The sequence below is a fragment of the Onychostoma macrolepis genome, chromosome 21, assembly GCF_012432095.1.
Source record: "Onychostoma macrolepis isolate SWU-2019 chromosome 21, ASM1243209v1, whole genome shotgun sequence".
Classification (NCBI taxonomy): domain Eukaryota; kingdom Metazoa; phylum Chordata; class Actinopteri; order Cypriniformes; family Cyprinidae; genus Onychostoma; species Onychostoma macrolepis.
Window position 1 is genome coordinate 22184913 of NC_081175.1, and position 24959 is coordinate 22209871.

General features: G+C 40.3%; 1 protein-coding gene across 8 annotated transcripts in view; it reads right to left on the reverse strand.

The window, feature by feature from the left end:
- LOC131528616 (bile salt-activated lipase-like) overlaps positions 1-23026 on the reverse strand; it is a 33696-nt gene extending 10670 nt beyond the window's left edge. For 3 of the 8 annotated variants that reach the window (XM_058757907.1, XM_058757902.1, XM_058757901.1), the window contains exon 1: positions 2800-2926. The gene's annotated coding sequence lies outside the window, so the exon portion shown is untranslated. Of the gene's footprint in view, positions 1-362; positions 1173-2799; positions 2983-3104; positions 3194-7128; positions 7471-17245; positions 17312-22961 lie in introns of those variants that run through there. The other 5 variants (XM_058757906.1, XM_058757908.1, XM_058757910.1 and 2 more) reach the window with 5 other exon arrangements.
- Between the last annotated feature and the right edge of the window lie 1933 nt (positions 23027-24959).

Below are 24959 nucleotides of genomic sequence, written 5' to 3' on the forward strand. Positions count from 1 at the left end.
AGAACGGATTATAGAATTATAGCAAGAACTCTGAATGGATTATATTTAGCCTTGAAAGTGCACAGATAGCCCAAGGATACAGCTACGACCAGAAACTAACAATAAATTAAATGTTCTACCTATTAGATTGTGTTTTATTAACGTCTACACCTACCCCAACCCTAAACCTTAAATGCAAAAACATTTATTTTAAAAGAATATATACAGATCATATCTGATATAAACAGAGGTGGGTAGTAACGAGTTACATTTACTTCGTTACATTTACTTGAGTAACTAATACTTTTTGAGTATATTTAAAAATGGGTAGCTACTTTTACTCTTACTCGAGTACATTTTTAGTGAAAAAACGGTACTTTTACTTCGTTACTGTGGGCGACGCTCCTCTCGTTACTTTATCTTAATGCAGTAAGTTCAAAATCCCAATTTATTCCAAACTCGCCGTCTACTTTTTTTCTGGGCAATGAGCGATGCCCGTTCGCGAATGATTCATTCTTTTGAGTCAATTCTGTCCGAAGGCTTGATCAAACTATTTGGCAATAGTGAATCGGTTCGCGAGTCAGTTTGAATGATTCGTTCAGTTCCCTGCCGCACGCGTCGAGTCGTCTGAAGCGGTTCATCAAGAGCGTTGAAGACGTGGCTTTGGATCATCTACAGTCAGTTGAAAGCAAATCTGAAAAGGCTATGGTTTACTAGCTATGAAGATCTTTATTAGAAGAACACCGCGTGTGCTGTCTATGGTTCCACAGGTATAGATTCGATTACAGTACACGATACCACTATGACATTACCAGTTTGTTGTACATGTACCTTACACATTAAATACAATGTAATTTATTCATTAAATAAGCAGTCACAGAGTATGAAATAAACACCTGCCAAACCCGCGTTAGTTCCAGGAGGAATGCCTTGCCTAGACACAATTAATGTTGATATTTTCACAATGTTTACGCTTGCAGAAATACATTTGTTTACATTTTGCAGAACAGACGGAAGAAGATCCGTCAATGTGCATTTGTTTCGTTATGTTCAGATGTTCTGTAGCGGTCATGTGAGGAGTTTTCACTCTTCTCCGTGTCAGAGGTTATATACATAGGCTATATACATTTATAATACATAATTAAACTTTAAAATATAATGTAATTTAACTCAGTGATGCAAATCAGAATTTTTATCAGCTGTTACTCCAGTTTTCAGAGTCATATGATCCTTCAGAAATCATTCAAATATATTGATTTATTACCAGTGTTGTTGAAAAAATCAGCATGCTGGTTAGGTATGTTTTGAAGCTGGGATGCTGGTTTATGCTGGTCCTTTGCTGGTTTAAGCTGGCGCACTTTGACCAGGTCCACATGACCAGCTTAAATCAGCTCAAACCAGCATCCCATGCTTCAAAACATACCATACCAGCATATGCTGTTTTTTTCAACAAGGAACAGTTTTTGTTGCTTAATATTTTTTGGAAACTGTGACATTTTGTTCCGGATTCTTTTATGAATAGAAAGCTAAAAAAGAACAGCATTGATATTAAATCAGGCTGATAAAAATTCTGATTTGCATCACTGAAATAAATTACATTAAAAAAAAAAACATTAAAAGTATTTTGAACAGCAGTGTGTGTGTGTGTGTGTGTGTGTGTGTGTGTGTGTGTGTATATATACATTTCATCTAAATATATTATATATCTATATTATACTATATTATCTATATCTATGTTATCTATATCTATATTATCTCTATATATATATTATATAATATATTATATATCTGAAAAAAATGGACTATATTCATTATATGATTCAAAGTAACTTTTACTTGAGCAAATATTTCTTCAAGTACTTTTACTTTCACTTGAGTACAGTTTTTGGGTACTCTACCCACCTCTGGATATAAATAAGCTGTAGAATCAATAGATAATGCTTTAAAAAGACTATGTGACCTTACATGTTCAAGTCTCAATCGCTATTATCAACAATATAAACAAACTTCACAAGTTTCATTGTGACTGCACTGATAGAGCAAGAGCACTTCTTTTATTTGTCCTCTTCCACGGACAAGTACTTTCGTCAGTGTAAATGCGTTTAAATTCCTCATATTCTTCAATCTCTTAAAGGGGTGGTTGATTGCAATTTCACTTTTTTAACGTTAGTTAGTGTGTAATGTTGCTGTTTGAGCATAAACAATATCTGCAAAGTTGCAGCGCTGAAAGTTCAATGCAAACAGAGATATCGTCTTTTAAAATTCTGGAAGTTTAATGCCTACAAAAACGGGTGGTAAGGGACTACAACTAACTACTTCCCGGGTCTGATACGTCACAAACCCAGATAAACCCCGCCCTCGGGAACATGTAAGGAAGGGGGCAAGGCCATGCTGTGCTGCTTTAGAGAAGAGGAAGAGAAAACTAGGGGTGCACGTAAAAATCTATTCATATATGAATCGCGATTCTGCCTTCTAACGATTCCAATGGATTCACAAGTTTCAAAATTAATGTTCTAAAACAGCAGTTCTTAATACTGTTCCCCCTGCTCTGCATCTCTTTCTCTCTCTCTCTCTCTCTCTCTCTCATTCAGATCGTCAGATCAGCTCCAACAAACTGTTCCAATTATATATTTTCACATAGCAATGAGAATCGTTATTCATGGACGTGTGTGCGGTTTCCATACTGTCACGGATCGGCCAGGCCCGACCTTCCACCAATCACAACGCTCCACCTCACCTGAGTACTGATCACGTCCACCTGCACCTCATCAACTCATCACCAGCACTCAAGATATAAACACCATCTCCACACACACTCACCGTCCGATCTCGTCGACACGACCTGGACTCCTCTTCAGCTACCTGTTGAGACAAAGAACAATATCCTTTAAATTCTACCTACCTCGAAAGTCTTACCTTCTGTGTCTGCTCCTTGTGTTCCTCTCATCCTCCTAGATCGTTCTCCCCTGGATCCGTCTGTCTGTCAAGCCCCGGTCTCCGCTCCTGGAACAAGATATAGTGTGTGTGGATTCAAGATCATCTCTACCTCCTTGCCTTTGCCTCTAAAACTCATTGTGTCTAATAAATCTATATTTTTATATACTCATCCCGTGTCCGACCCATACTGTGACAGAAGATCGGACCAACACAGCTTCACAGACAAGATGAGTGCACCACTTCAGAGAGGTGTTCAGCAGCTCCCCTGGAGACTCGACTGTGGGTGAGCAATTATATCGATTACGTCAGGGTACAACACCCATTCATGCATATGCTCTCCAATTTCGCACACTCGCAGCAGCCAGCGGATGGAACGAGCCCTCTCTCCTAATCGCTTTTCGACAAGGGCTTAATCCCTCTCTGCGCTTGCACCTCTCTGCATATGACGACACCTATGGCCTGGAAAAATTTATCCAACTGGCTATTCGATGCTCTAATCGCATTCAATCCTGCAGTAATGAGACCGCCTATGCCATTGCATCTCCTCCTCCGCAACCGCCAGAAACCAGTGACCCTCCAGAACCGATGCAAACTGACTCAACTCGTCTATCGATGAAAGAGAGACAGAGGAGAATCACTCAAGGGTTATGCCTGTATTGTGGCGAGAGCGGCACAGGATCCTGAGTGCCCACTGACCCCCACGAGCCGTGGTGAGTACCATCCGTCCTCACATACCCAAACTGAATCCTCTATCCACAATCGTACAACTTACTGCCGGCTCCTGTATAATTTCAGTATCCGCCTCCTCGACTCCGGCTCAGCGGGAATTTCATCTCCGGATCCCTCGTCCGTCAGCTCGGGCTCTCGACCTCGACCACGGAGAACGCCTATGAGGTCCAATCAATAACTGGACAACCGCTAACAAGACGTTGCGTCCGTCAGAGTGTTGGCCCAATTGGTCTACAAATTGGTCAGTTGCATCTTGAAGAAATACATCTGTTGGTTCTGGAGGGCTCCACTGCGGACGTCATCCTTGGGCGCCCGTGGCTGGTGCAGCACAACCCTCATCTATCTTGGAGGACAGGAGAAGTCTTAAAGTGGGGTGAGAGTTGCTTCCCTCACTGTTTCCCCAGACGTCCATCACCAGTTTCCGACGACCCAATTCACATTCCAGTTCACTCAACATCCATCGAGAGCCCGATAGAGAAGCAATCCGTGGACATCCCCGCTTGCTACTCCCACTTTAATGACGTCTTCTGTCCGAAGAAAGCTGCCCAGCTACCACCACACCGGCCATGGGACTGCGCCATCGACCTCCTACCGGGTGAACCAGTACCACACGGGAGAATCTATCCACTTTCACCTCCCGAGCACAAGGCCATGGAGGAGTACATTGAGGAGGCGTTGAAACAAGGTTACATAGTCCCATCAACCTCCCTGCTGCTTCCAGTTTCTTCTTCGTGGCCAAAGATGGCGGCCTCCGGCCATGCATCGACTACCGGAAACTAAATGAGATCACAGTTAAATTCGATATCCTCTTCCCCTTGTCCCCACAGCGTTGGAACAACTCCGCGGTGCCACCATCTTCACTAAATTGGACCTCCGCAGCGCCTACAACCTCATTCGCATCAGAAAAGGAGATGAATGGAAGACCGCATTTGTCACTCCTACTGGACATTATGAATATAGGGTCATGCCGTATGGGCTGGTCAATGCTCCTTCAGTCTTCCAAGGCTTCATGCATGAGGTGCTCCGGGAGTTCCTTCATCGTTTTGTGGTTGTGTATATTGACGACATCCTCATTTACTCCCGGAGCCTGGCCGAACATCGCCAACATGTTGCGGAGGTCCTACAGCGCCTCCGCCAGTACCATCTCTTCCTCAAAGCTGAGAAATGCACTTTCCATCAGTCTACCGTCCATTTCCTCGGATACATCATCAGCAGTGGTGGCACTCGCATGGACAAGGGGAAGGTGGAAGCCATCACCTCTTGGCCCCGACCCAACACCATTAAAGAACTCCAAAGGTTCCTAGGATTCTCCAACTTTTATCGCCGGTTTATCTCAAACTACAGTACCATCACCAGTCCCCTCACCGATCTCCTAAAAGGTAACCCCAGAACACTATCATGGAACTCTAATACCCAGAAAGCCTTCGACACCTTGAAAATAGCATTCACCAACGCACCACCCTGGTCCACCCTAATCCCAACATACCCTTCACAGTCGAAGTCGACGCATCCACCACCGGGGTCGGGGCCATTCTATCACAGCAGCAGGGGACGCCTCCCAAACTCCATCCATGCGCCTACTTTTCCCGGAAACTCAGCCCGGCGGAAAGAAATTATGATATCGGCAACAGGGAACTTCTAGCCATCAAACTTGCCCTAGAAGAGTGGAGGCACTGGTTGGAGGGGCTGCTCATCCATTCCTGGTATTAACTGACCACAAAACCTCCAGTATCTTCGTGACGCCAAAAGGTTGAACCCCAGGCAAGCCCGTTGGGCTTTATTCTTCACTAGATTCAATTTCAAGATCTCCTACCGTCCAGGACCCAAGAATGTAAAAGCAGACGCCCTATCCCGCCTACACAACCCTCAAGAAGACCCAGAATCACCAGAAACCATTCTACCCACAGAAATAATCAGCAGCCCCATCCAATGGACCTCTCCTCCAGTCGCCTCCACCAATCCTCCTCCCAATCCGGGCTGCCCACCTGACCACCAATACGTTCCACGTACCCAACGAATCCCTCTCATTCACACTACTCACACCTCCCTAGGTACTGGTCACCCAGGGGCCAACGCCACCCTCTCGCTGCTACAAGACCGCTTCTGGTGGCCCAACATGGCCAGGGACGTGAGAAGGTTCGACGGGCTGCCCGGATTGCGCCATCTCAAAAGCACCCGTCATCTTCCAACCGCAAACTCCTCCCACTACCTATACCACACCGTCCTTGGTCACACCTAGAGTAGACTTCATTACAGATCTCCCCATCTCCGACGGTAACACCTGCATCTTCGCCATTGTCGACCGATTCTCAAAGTTCTGTCACCTCATACCTCTCCCAGGCCTTCCCACTGCGTTACAGACAGCAGAGATGTTATTTAATCAGATCTTCCGGTATTACGGCATTCCAGAAGATATAGTATCCGACAGAGGACCACAGTTCATCTCCGAGTATGGAAGGCATTCTTCTCTCCTAGGTGTGACCGTCAGCCTCTCATCTGGGTACCATCCGCAATCCAACGGGAAAACCGAACGTAAGATACAGGAAATAGGGCGTTTACGAACCTTCTGCCATGGCCGCCAGAACTCTTGGAACCAGTTCCTGGGCTGGGCCGAGTACGCCCAAAATTCCTTGCGTCAAGGCTCCACTGGACTCACGCCCTTCCAGTGCGTGCTCGGTTTCCAGCCTCCCTGTTTCCCTGGTCAGGAGAACCATCTGAGGTACCCACCATCGACTACTGGTTCCGAGAGCGAGAGGGTCTGGGACGCAGCACACCACCAACTCCAGCAGGCAGTGCGCAGACAACGAATGGCTGCAGACGTCCGAAGAACCGCCAATCCCTCTTACCAACCGGGACAAAAGGTCTGGCTCTCCACCAGGGACATCAGACTGCGCCTGCCTAGCCGGAAACTCAGTCCCAGATTCGTTGGCCCCTTCACCATCTTGGAGCAAGTCAACCCAGTCACCTACAAATTACAACTGCCACCACAATACAAAATTCACCCAACCTTCCACGTATCACTCCTAAAACCCTTCTCTCCTCCTCTCTCCCCAGGGCCTGGCCAAGCGGAGGAACCCCTCTCCTCTCATCGTGGAAGACGGAACCATCTACAAGGTGAAGGAAATCCTGAATTCTCGGCGCCGTGGTGGTAAGCTAGAATATCTTGTGGACTGGGAGGGCTACGGTCCGGAAGAACGCTCATGGGTGCCAAGAGAAGACATTCTCGATCCCACACTCCTGGAGGAATTCCACCTAGCACACCCGGATCAGCCAGCACCCCGGGGCCGGGGCAGACCACCACGACGCCGAGGGCGGCCCTCAGGAGCGGGCCGTGGAGAGGGGGGTACTGTCACGGATCGGCCAGGCCCGACCTTCCACCAATCACAACGCTCCACCTCACCTGAGTACTGATCACGTCCACCTGCACCTCATCAACTCATCACCAGCACTCAAGATATAAACACCATCTCCACACACACTCACCGTCCGATCTCGTCGACACGACCTGGACTCCTCTTCAGCTACCTGTTGAGACAAAGAACAATATCCTTTAAATTCTACCTACCTCGAAAGTCTTACCTTCTGTGTCTGCTCCTTGTGTTCCTCTCATCCTCCTAGATCGTTCTCCCCTGGATCCGTCTGTCTGTCAAGCCCCGGTCTCCGCTCCTGGAACAAGATATAGTGTGTGTGGATTCAAGATCATCTCTACCTCCTTGCCTTTTCCTCTAAAACTCATTGTGTCTAATAAATCTATATTTTTATATACTCATCCCGTGTCCGACCCATACTGTGACACATACTGTATTAAACATAATAACAGCTTATCTAAAAGTATGCGACAACAAACAAACAAACATACCATTAAGAGCCGTGCTTGCACAGGTTCTGCGCGATCCTCTTCACTAATATCCTCTGCGTCTCAATCGGGCTCAAATTGATAAGCAATATAGACGACGCCATTGTTTACAATACAACCGGAGCACATGCAGCTGAGCTGAGGGGCGGGACATTTAGACGCACGCTCTGCGGTTTAGTGAATCACAACACACTGAGCCAGCTAACCAATCAGAGCCCATCATGTATTTCTGAGGGAGGGGCTTCATAAAAACAGGAAATAATCGAGGCGTTTATGTAACTGGAATAACTATTAAGAGAGAATATTATTGTTGTTGCTGTTTCATAGTTAATATGTCGTTGGGTCCTGTAGTCTGTTATGATGCAGTACCAAAAGACTCCAGCAGAGGGAGGGGTGAGCATAGAGCGTTAATAACAGGCACACAGGTTCCCTTCCCCCACTCATAATATAGAAGTTGAGGTAAACGCAACAAGTGTTCGTGTCTGTCTGTTTAAAATATCTATGTCCCCCTTTTCAGGTAATCCCTTCAATATCCTAATAGTGATGTTAAAATGAGTTTGAGTATATACGATGTCCGTGTAATTGGGTCATTCCTGTTATACAGTGACTTTTCTGTCTCTATGATTTACTTACTCATATTTTCTCTAAAATAGCCACATATTTATAAGAAATTGCTTAAATTATACATATTAGGTCTACTTTATCACTTAAACAGAGGTAATAGACATAAAAAATATTATTTTGTTTTTTTACACACCTTTTTATTGATACATGCGTTCAGTTTTATCATGTCCTCAGTGCAAAGTAATCAACTTCCTCTAGAAATATAAACCATGAAATGATAAAAATCTCAAAATATTTTTAAATTATGTTATGGACTAGGCTAAACTTCATCTAATCATACATATAAATCATGTGAAACTATTTTAATTTTTTTTACAATTTTTTTCATTTACCATGTCCCTAAAATCATCTTCCACCCTGTTAGTATGTACTCCCTCGCCTTCTAAAATAGACTACAATTCCACTGAGATCATTTTCAGGAAGTGATATTGTTTATTTTTTCCGCTGGAATTCAACTGTACAAATGGAAGTAAGTGTCAACTCTCACTCCTACCTTTTTTTTTAGTTTTTGAAATGTTTTCCTGCTTGTCACACTCTTAAAGTTCCACCCTGTTACGCTATATTATGGAGAATGTTTGTCCGATCAAAAAAAATAAAAAAACATATCTGACATAGTTATAAAAGTTATGTTCATCTGTAGAAAGTTAGAGAGCTAAATGTTGATCACTCAAAAAACTACAGCTAATTTAGCGCAAAATTTTCCACCCTGTGGAAATTCTAATAGAATAAATAGTATTTATTGTATACTGCAAATTAATCTACCTCCATAAAACTTTTGAGTGGTAATGTACATGAATACAATTGTATATATGTACACTATCGCTCAAAAGTTTTAGATCAGCAAGAATTTTAATGTTTTTAAAAGAAGTCTCTTCTGCTCACCAAGGCTTCATTTATTTGATCAAAAATACAGCAAAAACAGTAATATTGTGAAATATTTTTAAAGTTTAAAATAACTGTTTTCTATTTGAATACATTTTAAAATGCAATATTTCTGTGTTGGCAAACGAATTTTCAGCATCATTACAGTCTTCAGTGTTACATGATCCTTCAGAAATCATTCTGATATGCTGATTTGTTGATATCAATGTTGAAAACAGTTGTGTACATCATTTATTTGATGAATAGAAAGTTCAAAAGAAAAGCATTTATCTGAAATAGAAAGATTTGCAGAATTATAAATGTATATACTGTCACTTTTGATCACTTTAATGCATCCTTGCTGAATAAAAGTATTAATTTCTTTCCAAAAAAAATAAGGAAATACTTACTGACCCCAAAACTTTTGAACGGTAGTGATAATGTTACAAAAGCTTTCTATTTCAGATAAATGCTGGTCTTTTGAACTTTATATTAATCAAATAATCCTGAAAAAAAAAAAAAATGTACAAAACTATTTTCAACATTGATAATAATAATAATAATAGTAACAATAATAATAAATATTTCTTGAGCAGCAAATCAGCATATTAGAATGATTTCTATAGGATCATGTGACACTGAAGACTGGAGTAATGATGCTGAAAATTCAGATTTGCCAACAGAAATAAATTGCATTTTAAAATGTATTCAAATAGAAAACAGTTATTTTAAATTGTAAAAATATTTCACAATATTACTGTTTTCGCTGTATTTTTGATCAAATAAACGAAGCCTTGGTGAGCAGAAGAGAATTCTTTTAAAAACATTAAAAATCACAATGGCATCAATAAATTCTTCTGGCCGGGCCCAAGAAAAGACATCAGCTGGTATGCTGACAATCAGATAGTGTGCCTGATCAAAGAACCGCAGGCCCTCAATAAAAGGTCTTTACAGTTAGACCAGGCATCATGGCGGTACATAGAAGAACAAATGTAGCCAAATGTAACAAATATGTTCCTTCTTGTGATGGTTTTTGTGTTTTTGTTTGTTAATCTAGTTAATCAAAATGAATTACAGCATCTTTATTTTTATCAATTATAAATTTAAAAAAATAATAATTTCTTATGTCTGTCCTCTCTAATTTGTTAGTATTTCTCTAGCCACCTAAACAGAGATTTGTTTTGCCACTTCTCATCATGATTGATTGTGATAAGGAACCACATAGCTGTTGTGTCCCTCCCCCAAAGGAAATCTGGATTTAATTTTTTGTATTGTTTTGTATTGTTTTGCAGTTCCATACATTACATATGGCAAACCATGCAGAACAATGACAGAAAGCTCATTTGCTGTTAGAACCTGTTAACACTGGTGTTCCACCCTGTTATGCTCCATTCCACCCTGTTAGACAAGTAATTTTAAATAAAAATTTGAAAGCAACATTAAATGTTTGGAATACCTTTGTCTTATTTTGTGAGGTGAGGAGCATTACCAGCATATATATATGTTTTTGAGCAAAATGTTTATATTATTTACCATCCTGTTGGCAAAAATGGGCACAAAAAAGTACATGTTCTTAATAATCAAGACATATTCTATTCATTAATAATTGTTTTGTTTTTGTTTCAAGAATAAAAAATGTCATTATGGCATAAGGGACATATACTATCTTATTATTGCTCATTATTGTTTAACATTTACATTATTAAAATTTTGTGATAACTATGTATATGTCCCTAACAGGGTGGAATACATTCACAGCGAATGTCTGAACAATATACCCATAATTATTATTTTTTTAAGTCACCGAGCTTGACCAGTATGTGTTCCATATAGTTAAACATGTCACCATTTTGGTAGAATGCTAAAAACATGAAAAACGTATAACTTTTTTTCCAAAAATTGTGAAGCCAAAATGTTACCGGATACCAGGAATGACCAAATTGTTATATGTCCGTATTGTGAAAAAAGAAGGGATGAGATTGAATCGCACATGGCGAACGTGAATCATTTCCGATGCTAGGCTAGCCTTAACACATTTCATGCGCTGTACTGTTAATATATTAAATTTAAGGGTGTCTAACAACTCGTATGATGGATACAGTAGTATGCTGTTAAGATGAGTTTCCTGTGGTGCTATTATCTCTTCACACTTTTACTCTCATTGGAGTTTGTACCGTAGATGAGTGAGTGTTAATGGGTCACATGCTGAATCGTCCATGTTAAATTAGGGACAGCTTGTTTATCACTTTATCACCTCATTAAATTAACGTGTAAAGTGTTCTATTGTAATAACTGAAATGTTATGAGATTGAGATGCACTTTATGTAAGGAGTATTTAAGTACAGATGACCTGTGAGTACAGAGTATAATGTATAGTATTATGTTCATTCTGATTTACGGTAATATGATTTATTCTGCATTTTCTTTATTTTGTACAAGTTATTTTGTCACACAAACAGGTGCAAGCTGTCTTCTTTACTGTGTGTACCGAAATGGATATAGTGTTTTATGCCAATTGATGCTCATCTCTTTATTTGTTTAGGCAGTAAATACAAAGTGGGTAATTTTGTGTATAAAAGGAATGCAATAACGTTATGCAAGTTGATATGCATTTCTTGGTTATTTTGTGAAAAATGTAATGGTTCTTTTAGACTTATAATACAGAAGTTGAGGGAAACGCAACAAGTGTTCGTGTCTGTCTGTTTAAAATATCTATGTCCCCCTTTTCAGGGACACGACATTTGGAGGCACCGCTGGGATGACTGAAATGAGGTTGGTGTCCTGTAACAGAGGAGGTGACCACACTCCAGCCATTCTAACAAAATGACCCAGGTGGTAGACCGCACAGTGTGTTGGCTTCGGAAGAGGTGGGAGTCCCGTCCGGCCTAAGGTGCATCCTGAAGTGTGTCATTCACTAGGGAGGCAACCAAGCGGCAACCTCCTGCTCTCTCTCGTGAAGCCAACACGGAAGTGACTAAAACTGCAATTCATCGACTGGCCGCTGGAGGCTGGTTGCAAAAGGGAGTCAATCCCATTGACTCTCCATGTTAAAATGCCCAACTTTACAGCAGAAAAAAACATGTTTACAGCCTGGTGCAAAAAATGATTTTGATCTATATAGCTAATTTTGCCCTTCATGACAACTGTGAGGGGGGTGAATTTTTTTATAACTCATCCGTTTAAATTATATTAACCCTTAAAGTTCCGCATAATTAAGGGCGTGGCCACTTGAGTGACAGGTGGATTGCCGCTCTGCTGCAGAGTGTGAAACTCGCTAGTGCGAAACTTAGGCTTTAAAGATTTGTATTTGTACAGAAAAAAATAATTATAGGTAGGACACTGGGAATCTGGCAATTGGATGTTTTAACGAAAATGATCTCAAACTTGATTTTTACCGATATATTGATATTGTACTCTGCTTTTGCACTGTCTGCAGTGAGATGTCACACCAAGGCAAAAGGCAGTAACTTCCACATTATATTGGGTGCTGATCACCATTTACAGAATCATTTTAGTAACATCTGGATAAAATCTAGTGATCATTGGCTAGGCTATAACATCTAGTAATGTGATAATTTTTTTTTTTCTGACCATAACAACCAGACAAATAGTTAAACGTGAGTGGATACCGTTTTGCAACTAATTTATTTGCAATGTTCGCTAACATTAAAGGATGCAAGTCATACTTAGCCTATTGTTTTTACATCGAACTGAATTAAAGTAGTTTAAGAATGACTTGTGGATTGATGTGAACGCCAGCAGGGATAATGCTCCGAATGATTGTGAATTAAACATCTCCGGTGGCGTTCATTGCAATGGATTTTGTCGACTTACAAGAAAAGGAAGGAAAATGATTAAATTGCGAACAGTTATTGATTTTATGTGTGATACGCTGTCACGGCATTTGAGGATCACGTACAGAAGTGTGCAGCCCCAGACTGACACGGAGTGAATAATCTGCATTATATATATATATAAAAAAACACTTTAAAGATTATTTACGATTAATTATTGTTGCCAAGTTATCGAATCGTTATTGCTTACAGTGCTTTGTTATATGGAGCAGTTTGTTAGATCGCGATCTATCTAATTTGTTTGTCTAATGAACTGCCGACAGATGTATAAAAGTAGGCTTACACAAGTTACACCAATTTAAAATGGCAGACTTTATTGGAAAGTAAAACAAAGTCAGAATACCGTCTAGCTCCAGGCTGGCACAGTACAGACGAACGAATGCAAACAAATGCAGAGCACGGTAACTTCATTTGAGCGTTCAAAAACAAAATCAAAGAGCTACTGATGTTATACTGTATTCTGCCTTGGTTCCTCCGGGGCTTTTCTCCATGATACTTAAACACATGATAAAGGTCATAATGTCCCAAAATGATCAATAACTCATTTTCGACCAAAAACGAAGTAGTTTTGTCTTTGCACGGCAGCACTGCTGTCACTATAGGGGCGTGGTTTCAGCTCAGCTTCACCCACGTCCCGCCTTTTTGCCCATTTTCGATTATCCGGGAGTGACGCGCGGTGACGCGTTTCCAAGATGGCGGCGGTTGGCTCCGCCCACTTTAGGCTTCAAAAATGCTCTTCAGAAACCTACGAGTGACGTCACGGACACTACGTCCATTTTTTTTTACAGTCTATGGAGGCAACACTAGGGAGGCAAGGCAAAACACAAAACCATAGTCCAACCCATCTGCCAAAATGGAGTCAGAAATTGAAAATTTGAAATTAAAGGATTGTTATTTCAGCTTACCATTGAACAGTTGATGCAAGTAAGTGACTTTTTGAAAATATCAGGAGTTGACAGGGAAAAGATTGCTGGTAGAAGCAAAAGTTCTCTTGTTTCATACCTCAGTCAGCATGTCGACCGTGACGAAATGACAGAACTCGAGGATGAGGGCATGGCGGAACTGTTGAGCTTATTGGACATGATCAAAGGCTTTCCTATCTTTCTTGCAAACACCAAAGAGAAAGAAGTTAAAGTAGATGACGAAGCCAAAGACAAATTAATGAGAGAATTAGAGAGTTTAAGACTGGCAGTCCAACAGAAAGAAACTGAAATGCAGAAACTGACAACAAGGGAACTGAAAAGCAGAGTTGACGGTGAATTGTCACAGAGAAATCTACCAACAACCCAGCTAAATAACCTCACATGGCGGAAAGACTATAAAATCTCAGGTCAGATTGGTGAATCGGGCCAAAAGGACCGACTCACATTTTCCAGTCTAGCGCGCCAAATTGAGAATGGCCTTAGCAGAGGGTATTCCGAGACAGAAATAGTGGATGCTGTTATCAGGGCCATTGTTCCAGGTCTGCAACTGCGGAGCTACCTTGAAGGTAAAAGTGATCTATCTCTGCCTACACTTAGGAGGATTCTCCGCTCGCACTATCAGGAGCGGAATGCAACAGAGCTTTATAAACAGCTTACCACAGAGGTTCAGAACAATAAGGAAACCCCGCAGAACTTTTTAATTAGAGCGATGGACCTTAGGCAAAAAAATATTGTTTGCATCACAAGAGGCAGAGTCAAATCTGAAGTATGATCCTGTACTTGTACAGAGCATGTTTATGCATGCTATACTTACAGGTCTGCAGAATGATAACATCAAAATTGACCTCCAAACCTACCTGTTGCAACCTACCACCTCGGATGAGCTGCTTCTAGAGAGACTCAATATAGCATGTGGGCATGAGAAAGAGAGACAAGATAAGAGGCTGCAGACACCACAGAGGCCAGCAGGTATGCACATTGTACAGTCCAGTGATAGCAACAGAGATAGAAAACAGACAGCCCAACAGCAGACTGTTACCCTGCTCCCAAACGTGTTGTCAGAGTTAAAGGGACTCAAAGCAGATATGGTATTGTTAAAAGACCTCAAAATTGAGATGGCGCAGATCCGAGAGACCATCCAAAGGACAGATCATCCTACAGGATGGAACTCTTCAGTCAATATGGAAATGGATCGTGAGGCAGCCCAACATCCAATGAACTCTCAGCCTCAGTTTGCCCCTTGGAACATAGAGAGCACTGCCGCTGTTCATCAAAATGGCAGGCTAGTACCGGACTACCGTGGTGGTGCGTGTCCCAGGCGAGTTGTGGCACCGGCCCAGTATCAACAGAGATTTGCACCACAGAGATACCCCATGCCCCGTCCTAGGCCTAGGTGTTTTGGGTGCCAGCAGCGAGGGGAAGAATACTGCCAGCATTGTTACAGGTGTGGAAGTGACGAACATTTTAGGGCTGGTTGCAGGAGATACCAGGAACAACTTGACCTGGTGAGAGAGGCCCCTTTAAACGGAGAGCAGCTACCCCTGAGGGACAGGGAGTAGCTGAGCTGGACAGAATGTCCCATAGAATTGTTAGCTGTGAAAAAAAGAGAAATTTGTCAGGATAAAGGAAAAATAAGAGTTTATGCCCACAACCAAGAATTCAACAAACACCTTCATGCAAAACTGTCACTGACCAAAGGAAAAATGTTAAGCCAAAGAAGCAGTCTACGGTGCCTGAATTGATTGGGATGAAGTGTCTTGTAAACTGCTATATACAGGGACAGAGAACTCGGGTGCTTTGGGACATGGGTTCACAGGTGTCTGCTATCGATGACATGTGGAAAGCTGACAACTTACCGGACATTCGGTTGAGAGACATAGCAGAGATAGTTGACCCAGATAACCCCTTGCAAATTGAAGCAGCTAATGGCACAGACATGCCATATGCGGGTTGGGTAGAAGTGACCATTAGACTGGTTGGCAGTACTGCAGAATTTCATGTTCCTATGCTTGTCAAGAAGGGCAACCGACAGCCTCGCCCTATCATAGGCTTCAATGTGATTGAGCATGTCGTGGCCAACAGTCAAACAAAGGAAGGAAATGTTGAAGATGAAAAACTACCGTATTGACCCGAATATAAGACGACCCTGATTATAAGACGACCCCCCCTTTTCCAGAAGTACCTTTTGGAAAAAGGCTTTTTGAAAACCAAATCTTGTTTTGTTTCTCTCTCTCTCTCTCTCTCTGTAAAACACATTTTTTCAGAAATTATTTTCATATTGCATATTTCTACTATTTTAATTTTTGATTTGAAAGTATGGTGGTAAAATGTACCAACAATGACATTGAAAAATATACACTTTTTGATATACCATAAAAATAACAGGTAGCCCATCTGAATTATATAACATTTAGGCTATCCATCTCATAGTAGCCTACCAAAATTTTATTAACAGTAGAAGTGAAATCTCATTGTAGTCTTCAAATCTGGATACTGTCTTATGTTTTAAAATCACTTACAGAGGAAGTTTGGTCCCATCAGACTATCATGACAGCCACGACTCATGCTGCTGTAAGCTTTTCTTTTTCTTTTTTCACTCGCGATCTTTACAACACACATTACATTACATATTTCATGGCTCACTCGTTTTATGCGTTTTTGGCACCACCTATTGTTGTGGGTGTATTATTGACATGTCAAAGTCTAGACCCCCAATATAAGACGACTGCGTTTTTTCAGATGTATTTCCAAGAAACTCAGAAGACGACAAGAGACAGATAGTTTGTGAGATGCTGCGGGAAGAGTCAGGCTGTTTTTCATGAAGTGATAGTGACATAGGCTGAATTGAAAAGTTACAGCTCAAGATTTCTTTGAAAGACCAAGAACCAGTGGCACGCAACTACACGTCAGTCCCCAAGCCCCTATATGAGGAAATGAAAGATTACTTACTTGATTTGATCGCACAAGGGTGGATAGAGAAATCCCATTCTGCGTATGCTTCCCCAGTAGTGTGCGTCAGAAAGAAATGTGGTTCTCTCCGCTTATGTATTGATTACAGGGAGTTAAATCGCAAGACACACCCTGACAGGCAGCCAATCCCTAGAGTCCAGGATGTGATGGATGGCCTTGGAGGTAACACTATGTTCTCATTATTAGACCAAGGAAAGGCCTATCACCAGGGGTTCATGGCAAAGGACAGCAAGCATTTGACAGCCTTCATGACCCCCTGGGGATTGTATGAGTGGGCTTGAATACCATTTGGGCTTATGAATGCACCGGCCGCTTTTCAGTGCTGTATGGAGGAGTGCCTAGAGGGCCTCCGTGACAAGATCTGTGTTCCATACCTGGACAACACGCTTGTATTTAGTAAAACGTTTGAGAGTCATGTCGAAGCTGTCAGAAAAGTGCTACAGAGACTGAGGCAGTATGGAATCAAATTAAAACCCAGTAAATGTGAGCTATTCAGACCTGAGATTCATTACCTTGGAAGGATCGTCTCTGCTGAAGGAAACAAAATGGACCCCGCCGACACGGCTGCCATCAGGCTTCTGAAAGAGAAGAGACCAGGTACAGTTGGTGAGTTGAGACAAGTGATGGTGATAAGTTATTATCGCCAAATTGGAATTTCTTGCTCTTAAATGGGCGATAATTGAGAGGTTTCGTGATTATCTTTATTATGCACCCTTCTTCACAGTCTACAGTGACAATAATCCATTAATACAGTGGTTCTCAACCGGTGGGGGGCGCGGACACTCTCCCGGGGGGGCGCGAGTAGGCTACAGGATGGGAGGAAAAAACTATCACTAAACTACTGTCATAAAAAGTTATAGTTTTGTATATACATAACTCCTGAATAAAAATTCAAATGTGTTTGGACTGATTTAAAAAAAAGAGTTTTGAACAAATTTGATTGGTTTGTCGATAGTGAGCGCAAATGCAGGTGATTTATTAAGCGAGTCATTCAGTCGTTCATTCAAACGATTCATTCAAACGGCCGATTCATCAAGAATGAGACAGATGTTTGTGCATGGGTCATTGAATTTTTGACTCAACCGATTCGTTCAAAACACTGAATCATTCAAAACACGATTGAGTGTTGCTGTGAGATGCGCTATGCTGTGATCTTTGTTTGGATTCATCGGATCTATTTTCGCTGCTAAAACAGACCAAAACAGTCATTATTTCGTCTAAAATGTAAGTGACTTCATATTATTAACTTGTTTGTTGAACTGTCATATGAAATCAGTGTCACATTTTCAATCGTGAGGTGATGGTAAATTTAGTGATGGTCAATTGTCAGCTCTCTTGGTCGTCAGGTCGTGTGATGTATGTTGCTGAACTGTATTCAAATGTTATAAATATAAAAACACCACATTTTGAAATTTAACTGCAGTATGTCAATTTAGTTTATTTGTGTGTGCTGCGCTCATAGCCTTTAGAAAACGGCGCTCATTTGTTTGATTTCTCCTCGAGAAGCTGCGCAAGCTTCAAAAGTTTAAGGTCCTTTCACCCTGACTGAGTCTGAAACTGTCATATTCGTTTTTTCATATTCGTCATTTGGTGGCTCTCAATTGTCAAAAACACCCCTCAAAATATTTGCTACTGATGCGAAAAATCCTGTAAATTTAGCAGTGTTAATAACAGAAAATGGAATGAAAATAAGTAAAAAACAAACAAAAAAAACAAAACTGAAACTAGCGGCGTGGTAGTTACAGTGCCCGTGAGCAGGAGGCAACACTGGCATTTCTTCTCCCACTGGAAAGTGGGTTGTTGTCCCCCTCAGTACAGATCACGTTCCGGTAGAATCCCCCTCGGTCGCGATCACGTTATACTGTTTCAGCTATTAAAATAGTTCAGTTTTGTATGTAATGGCGAATTTTCGAAATTTCGTTTCGTTTTTTTATTAAGTTAATTTAGAAAAACGTTTGGAGCATTTTTTTTGTTCGTTAGATAAGTTTATTCTTTCTTAAAGTAACGACCAAGCAGCCAGCGGCAGACCGGCAGGCTGATCATAGCTTATGTTTGATGAATTTAGCCTTCTCAAATCATCACGACTTGCCTAAAATATGATCTATAGATATATTAAAACAGTTCAAGCATATAACAATGTTTAAACGTTAAACGCAACAAGTGTTCGTGTCTGTCTGTTTAAAATATCTATGTCCCCCTTTTCAGGGACACTACATTTGTCAGAGAAGGGAGAGAGCGGTGTGGAATAAAGGTAAATTATATGAAAAATAATGTGTTTTTAAAAAAACGAAGCATGAACACATGTTAGACTGCAACCCATAAACACAATCAAGCCTAGAAAAAAAACAGTCAACCACCCCTTTAACCTTCAGCAAAAGTGTTTTGAATCTCGCTGGGTCTCTCGCGAGAAGTGAATCACACTTTCTCTGTGCTGAGAGGCATGTGATTGGCTGTTCGCCACTGATGTCACACATTCATGTGCACACACTCCACAAACTCAGGATTAAATCCTAGCCTGGGTTGACAAAGTTGATGATCAGCATCACGGTACCAACAAAGCCAGATTTGAGTGGTTTGGTTTTGTCAATTCAAAACTAATCCTGTAACTGAATTTGTCCAACTACCATCATGGTACAAGTCCCCAATCTCACAAGTTCCTGTATATTCAATAAACGTCTTATTTACGTCCAGAGTTTTACAGTGAGAGGATTCGCGAGCATGCAGGAAAAAAATCTGGCGTTTAGAGGTGAGTGAACGCAATGGCCAATCACAGGTGTTCAAGGAATCAACATATGTCTGTGATTGGCTGCATTACCAAAGACTATAGAATACCCTTAGTCTTAAAGAGACTTTGGTATTACTAGGCGCTACGAAAACACGTTGTAAATAGAATCTTTTGATGCTTTCCAGAGTGCAAACACATGTGACCTGCAGCCTTTACCAAATCTGTTTCGCCAATATCCTATTATTACAGTTTTAACTAAGGGTGCTTTTGACTGCGTGAGAAAAGTGGAGAAGGGTGTTCCTGCATAACAGGAGGAGCTGCAGTTTCAGGACCGCAGTTCTAGGACCCTATTTTTTTGTAACAGCGCCACCTACCGAATCGGATGATATAGCGGAGGCTGCAGTTTCAGGACCGCATTTCTAGGACACTGGTGGTTTAATTTGTTGTTTGTACATGTCGTTAAAGATATTGAATCTCAGGAACATTTTTATTTCCGGATATTTTTTATTTATAATGAAACAGATGTTAATTACAAAGTGTGTAATACCTGCTTTTGAGTAACGATTTTAAATTTAAACAAATTAATTTACACTTAAAATATAAATGTAAATGTATTTCAATCTTTAAACAACTGAAAAAGTGGAGTAGGCTATTGTCACAAACAGAGACGTGAACCAAGGGTAAGTGAAAGACAATGATATTTATTGACTGGAACTGGGGATGGAATATGACGTGAGTCAGAGGTGAGTAACTTGGTGGATGAAATAGTCCAATGGGGCTTTTGCGGAGAGTGACTGAATCCTCTGTTTGCAGGGTGATCACGGATCACAGGTATGTATGCGGGGAGTCAGGTTACTGTTCTGCTGGTGAACCGTAGACCGGACAATGAATGTCAGAGAGCGTGGGTGCTTTATGGGAGTGCTGATGAGGGTGAGCAGGTGCAGGTGATTAGAACTCAGGTGACTGTGATCTGGTGATTGCTGTTGATGACGGTGACTGTGACTCTCTGACAGCTATCTTAAGTCTTAGTTTCTTGAAATACATTGATTAACCCCCTTAAATTTAACTAATTAGCTCATTATCAGGTATAGCCTAACAAAGATGGAATCAAATGAAATGAGCATTTGCAGTCATTACATTACAGCCAGATGTTTAAAAGTTTGTAAAGAGGCAAGACTCAAGAATGATTCAGGAATTTATATTTATATATATATACTCATTTTTGCAATAACACATAATACAACATCATAAAAAATAAAAAAACTTTTCCATCAGTTGCTGCATGGACAGCAGGGGCAGTTCTAGGGGCGGGCCAGTGCCCCCCTGTCAACAAGCTTGCCCCCCCCCCCCTCAATTTGGAATCATATCACACCAAACAATTTTGGGTGAAATGCGCAGTTTTTCCTGTGAACTATATAAAAAGAAAAACAGCTGTTAAATTCAAATCTGCGTTCGCTGGCTGGCACAGAGCCAGAGAGACACGTTTTTAAAGCACTGCGCATTATAACCAATCACATACGATTCTGTTGAGCTTATGAATGCAAAGACCAATCAGAAGCGTTCAGATGAGTCATCGCTGAAACACGCTATTTCTCTCCTCTCCTCAGAAATAACAAAGTGAAGATGTACGAATGTAAGTAAGATATTAATTTCACAGTGGAAAACAGCTTTAGAGATTATTATTGGAGTTTTTGAGAGTGCTTGAACTCGCTGGACTGAAGTGAAAATGTTCTTTGATAATGTAAACGTTCTTTGCTCTTTTTGTACAATGAAAGTGTTATGGGCTAATTAGTAACTTACAATGTTTTTATTAAATCCACATAAAATACAGTCAGTCATATTATATGTTTATGGTATGACACTCATTTTATGGTATGACATCTGGTAAGCTACTTAAGTAAAAAGAAGGATTTTTATGCAAAGTTAATATTACACTATAATCTATAAAGGTGCAAAATGCATTTACTTACATATTTGAGAATCGAGATATTTCATGATATATTTTGGGAATATTTCGAATAAAAACATAATATATAAGCCTATGTAAGTTATACAGTGGTATTGTGGCTGCTGTGTGTCATATGACAAGCATGAGAGTCCCCCTTCACTCGTGCCCCCTCGAAAATGATGCCCCTGACATACAAAATTATTTGTCAAAATAAATGAAACATGATGAAATATTAATTTTAGTTGAAATTGTTATAGATTACTTCTAGAGATTGCAATGATACATGACATGGTGAAAAATTACTGAATGAATAATACTTAAAGTAGGTTAGGATGAATTTTAAAATTGTGCCCCCTAAAAGCACAAGTGGGGGGGGGGGGTTAAATAAGAAACATTTTCTTTAACAGGTTTAACTCTGTAATATATCTTTCTGATTTAACACTTATGCACTGTTGGGGTTGTAGAGAGAGAGAACCACACAGAATTACTGACATCTGACTCCAAACTCTAAACTCCAAATTTAAGTTTAAAAGAGCAATACCCACCAACTGAATGTTCTCCCTTCTTTCCTTAATTGTTTGTCAATCCGGTAACACTTTCTATGAAGCCCGTATTTATAATACATTATATTCTTAAGTCAAGTCAAGTCAGGTCATCTTTATTTATATAGAGTATTAGTAGGCTTAGGTTAAGGTCACCGTTGGTAGAATAAGTTGATGTACTTGCAAAGTTGCTTATAGTCAGTAGAATGTCTGTTGGTGAACCATCAAAATAAAGTGCTACCAGATATTTAGCAGACATACTACTAATACTGTAATGACTGCTAGTTCACATGTAGTGGCAGAGTTACTTATCAACAGCTGTCTAAAGGGTACCATCAAAATAATCAAACTGATATTAAAATAAAAATAGTTCAAAGCAAATGTGTACACGTTCATCTGATTTGATATCTGTTCTTATGGCTGTTTGAGAAAATAAATATTATTATTTATAAGTGGTCTTTGTCTGCTTTAGGTACAATGAAGTTACTTCACTTAAAGCAGACAAGAACCACTTATAAATAATACGACCACATTATAAAGCCTTTTGGAATGTTTTCATGAAAACTTTGTATTTGTTATTTTACAGTAAAAACACTAATAAGATGTACTAAGTTATTATGCAGATCTTAAACAATGGCCAGATATGACATCTAATACATTATACCTATGAGAAATATAATTCATTGTAACTTAAGTGGATGCAGCATGTTCGTTTTGTGTTATAAATCATCATACTCCACCACAAATAAGTATTATAATACATTAAAACTGTTCTTATGATTATTTATAAGACGATACAACATATTATAAGGTTTCTAATAATGCATTATTCATTCATTAATGTATTATAAATACAGGCTTCATAGAAAGTGTTACCATCAATCCTTCTATTAAAATCTTACACCTCACTGAAATAGTTATCAGAGAACAACCACTGTTGGGTTAACAGAAATATCAGTAACAAAAGGGTGCACTGGGCATTGTGCAAAAAATAATTCATATTCTACTCTGACCTGTAATGATGTTCCAGACCAGAAAGGAAGAACTGCTCAGCCTCCTGCAAGGACAAATTCCGTAGGACAGCCAGGGCATATATGATGGCCTATGAAAAAAGGTACATTTTGTAAGTGTAAGTGCAAGAGCAGGAAAACATACAAACACATTACATGGCCCGGCATACCTCTGGAAAAAGAAGACCATAGATGAACTGCACTCCATCTGTGAAGCTCAGTTGTGTTGGTGTCCTATGCAGTGCTCCTCTCAGATAGAAAAAAAGGATGTCCTGTTGTTCCTCACTGTCGAGGAACTTTGACGCCTTCCCATTGAGTACACCCTATGGGCAAACCATGGTGCAAAATTAAGGCCCTTGGTGAACCTTTACTATGAGTAGTCTGTAATGATGAATAAATGTGAACATTGTTAAAGTACCACCAAATGCTCCTCTGATCCCAGTACAATGAAGATCCACCAGTCTCTTTTCCTCTGCGGTGTGGTCATCGACAGCCTGCATGTGGATTTCCTCAGAGAAAGTGCTCTGTACACTGGCTGAAGAATTCCTTGAAGCAGGCAAACCGCTGACCATGCCTTTCAAATATCAACAAAATTAATTTAAAGTACTGCCAAAACAACAGGCGTATAACACATATAGAGCTTGGCAAACTACGTCACTGTGCATTGAATTATGGGTAGTCACCGCCATGTTTTAGGTCATGGTCGTCAGCCGTCAGTACTACAAGATAGTAATATTAAAAAGAAAAAACAATGCACCGATCCAAGGAAAAGCAAAATCTTCCATTGTGATGCAACCAAGCAGTCAGCAGTTAAATTATGAAAGATTATACATTTTCACACTAATACAGTAAGCTAGAGGTAAATCTGACACATCTCACATCAACATATGATTTATGAACATATTTTATCATCTTTTTAAGTTTATTTAATGTGCTGGCTAGATTTACATATCATAGTCAACATGAATTAAATCATGGCCGTCACGATTACATCACAGCGCTAGCTGGAGGCGGCCAATTCAAACCAGCGCAGATTCGGCTACACAAGGAGCTTAAAATATCATCTTGTTGTGATGTTGGGTGCCTGAATCGATGTAGTAGAGGCTCCAATTTGAAATTTTAACGCATACCTGCTGCCACTCCAACACAAAAAACCGACCACAGCTGTGGTTAAACGAGATAAAACGAGCGGACTGGACAGAAACGATCGTCAAAAATCCTCGCGTTTGCAGCGCACACTTCTTATCAGAAAAGGTTCAATAAAGTATTATATTTTGTTGTTATGGGCTCGTCTAAAGATTTCACTACTAACTCGTGTTTGAAATAATGTATGGATGCGTGTGTAAAACAACAAACTGACGATTTATATGCGTAATCATTTGCAATTGTATATACATTGTTGTGATTAATTGTGGCTGGAATAATAATGTAGCTGTTAAAACAGTTGCCTGCTTAAATTGAAATATATACACATCTTCACGACTAGTACGGTGAGTTTGTCTTAACTATACATGTTAGATGTGAGTCACTCAATTGGAGGTAATCCTGTCAGATCGTCCATCCTTTGAGTTAAAGCGTGTGCGGGTCGGCCAATCTGGTTTTGTCCGTTAAAGTTAAACTTTTCAAATAACAATTGCGGTCCCGGACAGTGAGTGACCGTACATATGCAGGTTAAATTTAAATTTCTCCAGTTATTGATAAAAAACCAAGCTAACAAACTTCATAGCCAGCATTAGTGAAGCGTTCAGGGGAATCTTTTCGCCTAAGCTCCGCCCACAGAAAAAACGTCACAATGTTTACTAACAGAAAAAGGCTGTGCAAACAATAAAAAAACTAGCAAACAAATTCGTGGGAATTAATTCTTTTTTTCTTAGCAGTTCTCACTTTGGCTATGTAAAGTTTGCATCGTTTTAACGTTATAAAATAAAATTTAATTGAAATTCGGTAAAATTACTTACACTCTGATTGCTGTCCATGTCGTCCATCTTTGGTGATCCAATT